General features: G+C 40.1%; 1 long non-coding RNA gene across 1 annotated transcript; it reads left to right on the top strand.

Moving 5' to 3' along the window:
- The first annotated feature begins 1,250 nt into the window (after positions 1-1,250).
- On the top strand, positions 1,251-7,440 carry LOC121108445. Its single transcript, XR_005842959.1, has 3 exons — positions 1,251-1,328; positions 3,896-4,065; positions 6,689-7,440. It is a non-coding gene; the product is annotated as an uncharacterized LOC121108445 (long non-coding RNA).
- Positions 7,441-8,113: the final 673 nt, after the last annotated feature.

Raw genomic sequence — 8,113 nt, 5'->3', positions numbered from 1 at the left:
AACTGAACTTCCCACTGATGAAGAAGTTTGAAAACATTGACTCTGGCTTATTTAATTTGGAATAGCCCCCTGAATCTATTAAATTAACACTAGCTGCCAGACATTTTTCTCCGCCTTCTGTTCTCCACTTGATCTTTTCTTGCCTGAATCTAAACATTGTATCAGTTAGGCTGTTGCTTGCATCAGATATTTTTCCCTCTTATCTTAAATTATCCTGGGGTAAAAGATGTCAAATCAGTGTCTTGTTTGATGTCATGTGTAGGTTTATATAATCCAGCAGGGAAAATAAAAGTAATTATTTTTTTTAAGTTCGTGTGATGGAGAGAAATTAAGTCAAATTCTTGGATTATCCTAATAATTCTATTTTAATTGTAATAAATGCAACATTTGTGCTGGATCTAGAAGGCAATATAATATTTTATACAGTGTCCCAAATGATCTCATCTGGAGGAATATGCTGAAATACTTCAGAGATTATTATGACTAGAAATTTATTAATATACACAAATTTTCATGTATTGGTTGCTGAGAGAACAGATGTTATGCTATTATTTCTAGTGGCTCCATACACAGCCATGATTTAGAACAACACTGAATTAAGGAAGAATCTACAGAATCTTGAAAAGAAAGTATTGTGTGTGCATGAGGAGAAGGTGTGCAACTCCCAAAGACCTTTGCAGGGTAGTCCTTGAGGGTGAATCCTGGATCATGCCAACGTCAACAGGAGCTCTTTCTTTGCCTTTTTGTGAGGTCCAGATACCACTGTAGATATGTGGGGGTCATGTGGCACTGAGGTATTTAACCCTACTGCATGCTCCTGCTTGGACAGAAAGCCCAGTTTACTGTAAAGAAAGCAAATAAAAGCACCCACATATAGCTCAGTAGATCCTCTATTCTGTGGTTGAAACCAACAAAAGTTTCTTGTAAGCCCTGAATAAGAGGAAGTACAGCAATCTTATCCCAGGCCCTGGGAGTGCTTATCTCAGAGAAAATCATACAATGCTGCGATATTTGCACTGCACTGTGACCATGGCTCTCTGCAGCAGTCAGCAACAGCTGTGCTTTGTTTATGTACAGCTGCAAGAAAGGGCTGCAACCTGCCCTGGCTCGTTTCATCACAGAAATTATTGTGCTGTAGAAAATGGAGGCTTCAGTTGAGACCTCACAATAATGGCAGACAGCATGCTGAGTCCCTGGGCTGCTTCTGTTTTGCCCAAGGGACAGAAGGAGCATTCCCATAGCAACCTGAAGTTCTCTCCATTGTTTAACAGCAGCAGAAACAGCAGGCAGCTCAAGAAAGGTGCTGTTTTCTGCTCTTGCAGCACCAGGTAACACTCCCAGCAAAGCACACACAGAATTTCCATTAAGTTTGATCCTACCAGATGAGAAGAACAACGATAGATTTTCACTCATCTCCTTTAAAACTCATGTAAAATCTGAGTCATCTTAAAGGAAAGGGGTGACCTCATTGCAGCCTTTCAGTACCTGAAGGGAGCCTATAAACAAGAAGGGAGTAAACTCTTTGAAAGGGTAGATAGCAGCAGAACAAGGGGGAACGGTTTTAAGTTGAAAGAGGGAAATGTAGGTTGGATGTTAGGGGGAAGTTCTTTACCAGGAGAGTGGTGAGGTGCTGGAACGGGCTGCCCAGAGAAGCTGTGGATGCCCCGTCCCTGGAGGTGTTCAAGGCCAGGTTGGATTGGGCCCTGGGCAGTCTGGTCTAGTAAATGGGGAGGTTGGTGGCCCTGCCTGGCAGGAGGGTTGGAGATTCGTGATCCTTGAGGTCCCTTCCAACCCAGGCCATTCTGTGATTCTGTGATTCTGTTGTGAAAGTGCACAACCATGCATTTTCTATGTAATAACACCATTCCCCAGAACTACTTATAGAGTTACACTGAAGAGAAATATTTACATTCTCTGAAGACTGACTAAAAGTATTACTCAAAGCTGAACTATAAATTAGCCTGAGGCATGACCAAATAGGAAACTATTACTGGATCAAATTAATGCATATTAGATGACTAGACAGGAGACAGTGTACATCCAATCATGTATGTGAATGTGCAAAATAATTAATTACATTTCAATAGTTATAGTAAGAGAAGCTGGAAAGAAAGAGAAAGGAAGCCTGAAGAAGCAGTATTTTAGGAGGCAAAAAGCACAATGGTGATGTGAAATCTTTTGGAATTAAGATGAGAGTGATTAAAACAATTGGCTATCTTCAGCTGCATAATTCAGAACGGCTCCACCACCACAAGGACAGATAGATAAGAAATGAAACTTATTGAAATCAGACATATTCTTTAAGGGAGATGTTAAAACAGGAGACAAGTAAGATGCTAGGAAGGATATGAAAATGAAAATAACTTCAAATAAAGTGGAAACAAAACTAAAGGTTTAATATATATTCAGCTAAAGCAACTCCATCTCAAAATTTTTAAGCTTCTCCTCTATGAAATTTCAGCTTTGGTAACAAATATTTGCCATAAATCTCTCCAATCAGTGGAGGTAAAATATTACTGGCTAACAGGAATATAATATCCATATTCAAAGACCAGAGAAATAAAGTGAACTAGACAAGAGACATACATTATCCAAACTTCAATGACATTTAAAGTTTTAAAGCAAATCAGGAAAGACAGCCTAATGAAAGACAGAATGAAACAGAAACTGGAGGAAAACACAACATAAGCATATCAAAGGCTACGCCAGGCTAAACTTATTTTTCCTTACAAAGAAAAGCAAGCTTCTTAAAAAGCAAGCAAAGGGAACAAACTTTGATGAACACCAGTTAGTATCTTGTGGAGGATTATTTGCTCAATCATTGAGAGGATTATCGCAGTTAAGTAAGCCTGCAGGCAGCTACAGAATTGTTGACTGCAAGCTGTGCTGTAAAGAGAACTGTCAGTCTGGAAGAATCTGACCTGACCTTGAGCCACTCAGATGATGGAAGTAGTCAAAACAGATCACTATATTCAGTAATTCAAAGCGTAAGGCAGTATGCTCTGGTGCTGGGAGCCAAAGAGCTGGGATCAAGAAGGATGTGAGCACATTAGCTGAACATAGGAAGAAAGAGGCAGACTTGGAGCATCAGCAGTTTTGTGAAGACAAGTCTTCCTCTACAAACCTCTTTGAGTCCTCTGGATGGACGAGCAAGTGTGTGGATGAGGATGTCAACTGATAGATAATGTCTCTGATTTTCTAACACTTTCAGCAAGGCTGTCTACCAAGGACTCCAGGGAAACTTAGTGACCACAACATCAGAGGCAAATAGTAATGTTATGTAGCAGAGGGAGGTGACAAGTGGTGCTCTGCAAGGGTCTGCCCTGGAACTTCCACTGTTGAATGAATTCAGAGTTACCTGGAAAAAGTAATGTGGTGATAAAGCTTACTGACATTTATTCAGGATGGTTGAAAAGGCCAATCCTCAACAATTTCAAGAGGACCTCATGAGACCAAACAACTGGATACTATTACACAGGTGCAACACACACAAAGTCATACATACATACAGTGCAAACAAACACAAAGTCATCCCCACTTGGAAAAAAAATTATCCTGATTATAAATGTCAGTTGTTGGTTTCCAAGCTGACCATTACCACTCGAGAGCAAAATTCTGAGGTTATGATAAATACTTCCATAAATAAATCAGCCTAATGCTTGGTAGCAGTCAAAAAAGCAAACTGAACATTAAGAGGAACAAAAACTAAAACCATGAACATCACTACGTCCCTGTACAAATCCAAGATTTATCCACAGATTGAATACTGTGATGAAAAGAGAAATTATTAAGCCAAAGTATCCCACCCTGTACCAATTTATGGACATGTATTTAACTAGAAAGAGTCATACAGTGGTCAGAAAGATGTTTCTCATGACTGTTCCTTGTTTCCCAGGTATGCCAAACCACACATTTGGCTGCAGCTGGAGGCAAGGCACTACCCATTTTCATCTGTGAACTACCTGCACAATGTTGCTGTGATAAGTCCAATGTAGGTTTAATATGCATTAGAATTACTTCCAGCAGAGACTGAACTCACTGTCCTTATGCACAGAGGAAGAAATTGTAAGTTTTTTTTTTTTAAAAAAGGCTTTTTCAGGGCTTCACATGGTGGCAGTTTTTCCACTGGAAACATAAACTTTTGCAGTATGTATAAATTGGGAACAGACTGGCTACTAGGATAAAGAAGAGAATGGAGATTTATTTCATGCAGGAAGCACACGTAGAGGTGATATGCTGTTCTTCATGAATATATCATATACTCTTTTCTTTGAATATGTTGGGGTAGCAGACACTGGGAAGATACTTCAACATTTTGTATCCCTGCGGCTCCTACATTAGCATGAATGCTGGTCGTTGCAGGAAACCATTACTTCTCACTGAGTCTCAGTGTACCACTCAGATTTACAGGAAAAAAAAAAAAAAAAAGGAAAAAAAAAGCCACAGGGAGAGTGTTGCCTTCTGTAACAGTAAGGCTTGATAGGGTAAAGATAGCAAGACATATGCACAGGTTTTTTCCTGTGTGCAAGAAGTGCATGTAGGTGATACTGACTGCAGCAGTGTCAGTGCATCTATTCATACCATTGCATTACAGGCTAATAAGGAAGAAATGCAGCCTGGCTGATCCGTAAGAAACTGCTGTAGCTCTCACCTGTGCCATACTCTCAGATGGTATCCTCTCCGATTTACAGCCTGGCACGTTCAGTTTACATGCAGTTTAGAGGCACTCCCTGTTTTAAACTCCTCTGTAGTTACCCAATAGAACAAGACTGTTTGTCTTACCACGTTTCTCCCTGGCTGTCCAGGAAAAATATATCTTGAAAATAGCAGAATGGTAGAGTATCTGTTAAATGTAAGGTTACTGAGTTATTAGTTCCCAAGCCTATTCTCTTCTTGGTAAATAAATACATTTGCCAGCTGCTACGTCAATGACCCACAGAGCATATCAGCAGAGCTCTGTCCATGTGGCATCACCTGTGATCACTCTGAAAGTCTTTCTGACACAGCAGCAACCCCAATATGATTATTAGAATTGCCGGAACGCACACAGGGGACACAGTGATTAAAATGCTGCAGAATGAGTTTCAAGCTGGAAATTATCTGAGACTTGAATACCTGCTATAGATTATCAATTCTAATGACTTTTTGCCTAACGACACATTAAAAGTAGTTTTCTGTCATTTTAAATTAAATTAATTATTGAAACAAAGCAAACATCCAAAAATCTGATAGCATAGTTTCAATTCTGTAAACCAAACCAAAGTATGTGTTTAATTTAACTCAACATAAGCAACTCTTTTAACTTCATAGATACAAAAAGCCCTGGAAACCAACTGCATTTGTATGTGCTTGCAAAAATCAGATCCAAAACCCATCACCAACCTTCTCTCCTCACAAAGAAAAATATGTCCTTTCTTTCTATTCCAGAGCACTTGTGGTGGAGATGAGGTTCATCACTTTGTTGTGAGGTTGGGGTGGGGTAGCGGGGGTTGAGAAGGAATGTATGGAAAGGAGGAAAAAAATGAAGCAAACATTTCACAACAATCTCCAATGAAAGCCACCACAAGGCATGCCAGCGCTGCCAAATGGATTGGGTAAATACGAATTTCAACAGATTTCCCTAAAGATGTGGTCCTGGTTTGAAAAGCAACTCCATAAACGTGATTGTTTATGTTTGGGATTTATTGCATCTCAGCAACTTGAGCCTTGTTTAGTCAAAAAACCCACAAAGCAAACAAATCCCTTTCTTAAATAAAAATGACACTGTAGGGGCATTAGAATGATACAAGAGACAAATTTACCATATCCTTTCTGAGAATTGTTCCTGAAGTTTTATTACTTTTCTTCCTTTCACACATGAGGTTAAGTACCTGCTATGCACGATTGCAGGAATGACTAAGTATCAGCAAGGTGCAGTGGCATTTATGTATGCTATAGACAAGTAGTTATATGATGCTTGTGAGAGACATTTGTGAAACCACAGAAGTAAAATTCATTGCAGTTAAGCAGAAATCAGTCATTATACATAGGGAGGTAGAAATTTTAAGTCTGCCCAGGACTTCCTGGGATTAAGGCTATAGCCCAACAGATGAAAGTGTATAAACCAAAGTGTTATCTAAAACAATAGACCTTAGCAAATTTCCAAAAGCAAATATTTACTTGTTGCGTTTAAATATCAGATATATCCTTCAGACCTGTGAGCCTTTATTCTGGATTCTTACTACTAATTCAATATGTCAAAACAAGTTCCTCTCAGGAGAGCAAATATAAACATAGGTTTACAAAATAAACTACAAACCTCACTATTGCTTTAGACCTTGTTAACAAAGGGCAGTATTTTGGCAGCCAGAGAAGTCATTTCATGAAAATACTCATTACGAGTTGAACTAGGCTGCACAAAATTACTAGCTTCTACTCAGTCAAAACTGGTTTGGCTACCAAATATTAGAGTGAATCAGTAATGGCAAAATCAAAGTCCTCAAATATCCCAGATTAGAGAGGTCTACCCATCTGGCTCAGGCTTAGGCTGCAAGTGGTTTCACAGATCTCTTTGCCCTTTCCAGATGTTATTTCTTAGCCAAGCAGCTGGGCTGTATCCTTTTACCTCCTCTCTACCCAAGACAAGAGGCTCCCATGCAGCATTTTCAACCTAGACTTCACGTTTTCATTCTGTTTCTGTCTTCTACAGAAAGAGAAGGAGTCAGGAGTTGACAATTCTAGACAACTATGAACTTTTGTGCAGAGCTGCCTGGCTGAGTGGTGCTGTTGAACCAGCCCTTTCGCTACAGATTTTTTTGCTCAATCACCATTTCTGATTCTCCTGATTGAGGACATGTCTTCATGTCTTGTGTGCTGCCCGCTATGGAAACCGCATTCAATACCAAGAAGCTTTCCTGAGGCACACCTCAATACATCACCTAAGTACAAATATACATGGATGGATTTAGTCTACTCTGCCCCTTCCCACACTCCCCAGTAGAGAGATGGTAACTCAGACCCTTCTGTCCAATCAGGTGTAATCCTTTCTTCTCATCACACTCAACATGACCTCATCCCAGCTTCATCTTTCCCCTTAGAACTATTTTAGAACCTCCACTTCACACCCCAAGGGATTTTTATTCCCCTGTTCAGGGTAGTTTGTGTTCTCTGGTTTTTCTGTCCCGAGCCACTTGCATCATTTCCCACATAATGTCCCCTGCCTACGACCTTCCAGCAAAATAATGCCCTTCAAAAATAAATATATACATGAGTCTTCTTGAGGCAGAGTCCCGATACCCATAATTTCAAAAGCATGCAGTTGATGCCTGGCAAAGAAGCTATGAGGTCTTCTAACAGAAAACACAAAACAGTCTTAATAAATAATGGTACTTTTTTGCTGCAAATTTCCTACAACAAGAAGCTGATTTCCTTTCCTAGATGGCATTTTCCTGTGTCTTACCCCTTTACTGCTTCTTCCCATTCTTTTAGTTTCTTCTGTCCCCAAAAACATTCAGAGGGTGCAGGAAAGGAGAAGAGAAGGATGGGTTTTCTATCTGAATAAATTGAGATTTGATTTGCTATCTGGATTTTTTTCTGTTTTGTACATTTCAAAATGCCTAAATAAATGATAGCCCTGGGAAAAGTTTGGTTTAGTTTTGTGAATCTTCAGAAGAGGAGGATGGTCTTGTGATGGCAGTGCTTTCTAGAAACATGCATGGGGATTCCAACTCAAGAGCAGCCCTATGGCACTCAGGAGGATGAGCAGTTTGCCATGGACTAAAGCCTCTGATGTTATGGTGGGCACTTACTTGGAAATACAGATATCAATGCTTCATTTTCACTACTAAACCTGAAGACTCACAGGATAAAGTTCTCCTTTATGGAGAACCAGTCTCCAGGAAATCAAGGTTCAAGACTCATGTCCAGAAAAGAGCCTGTTGCAAGCATCAGCCCCTGCACAGTCTCTACTGTCTTGTTCCCTTCCCACCAAGCACAGCTCTGGGGTGAGTCTCGGGTGCTAGGAGGACTGATTAGTTGCCAAAGAGGCAGAACCATTCAGTGACACACCAGAACAACAGAATGATGTGGGCAACTGAGGAGGAAGTGAAAGAAAATGAAAGGCTGGATAGGGCAA

The sequence above is a fragment of the Gallus gallus genome, chromosome Z, assembly GCF_016699485.2.
Source record: "Gallus gallus isolate bGalGal1 chromosome Z, bGalGal1.mat.broiler.GRCg7b, whole genome shotgun sequence".
Lineage (NCBI taxonomy): Eukaryota > Metazoa > Chordata > Aves > Galliformes > Phasianidae > Gallus > Gallus gallus.
Note: the sequence above shows the minus strand (reverse complement) of the source record. Positions and strands in the feature narration are given on the sequence as shown.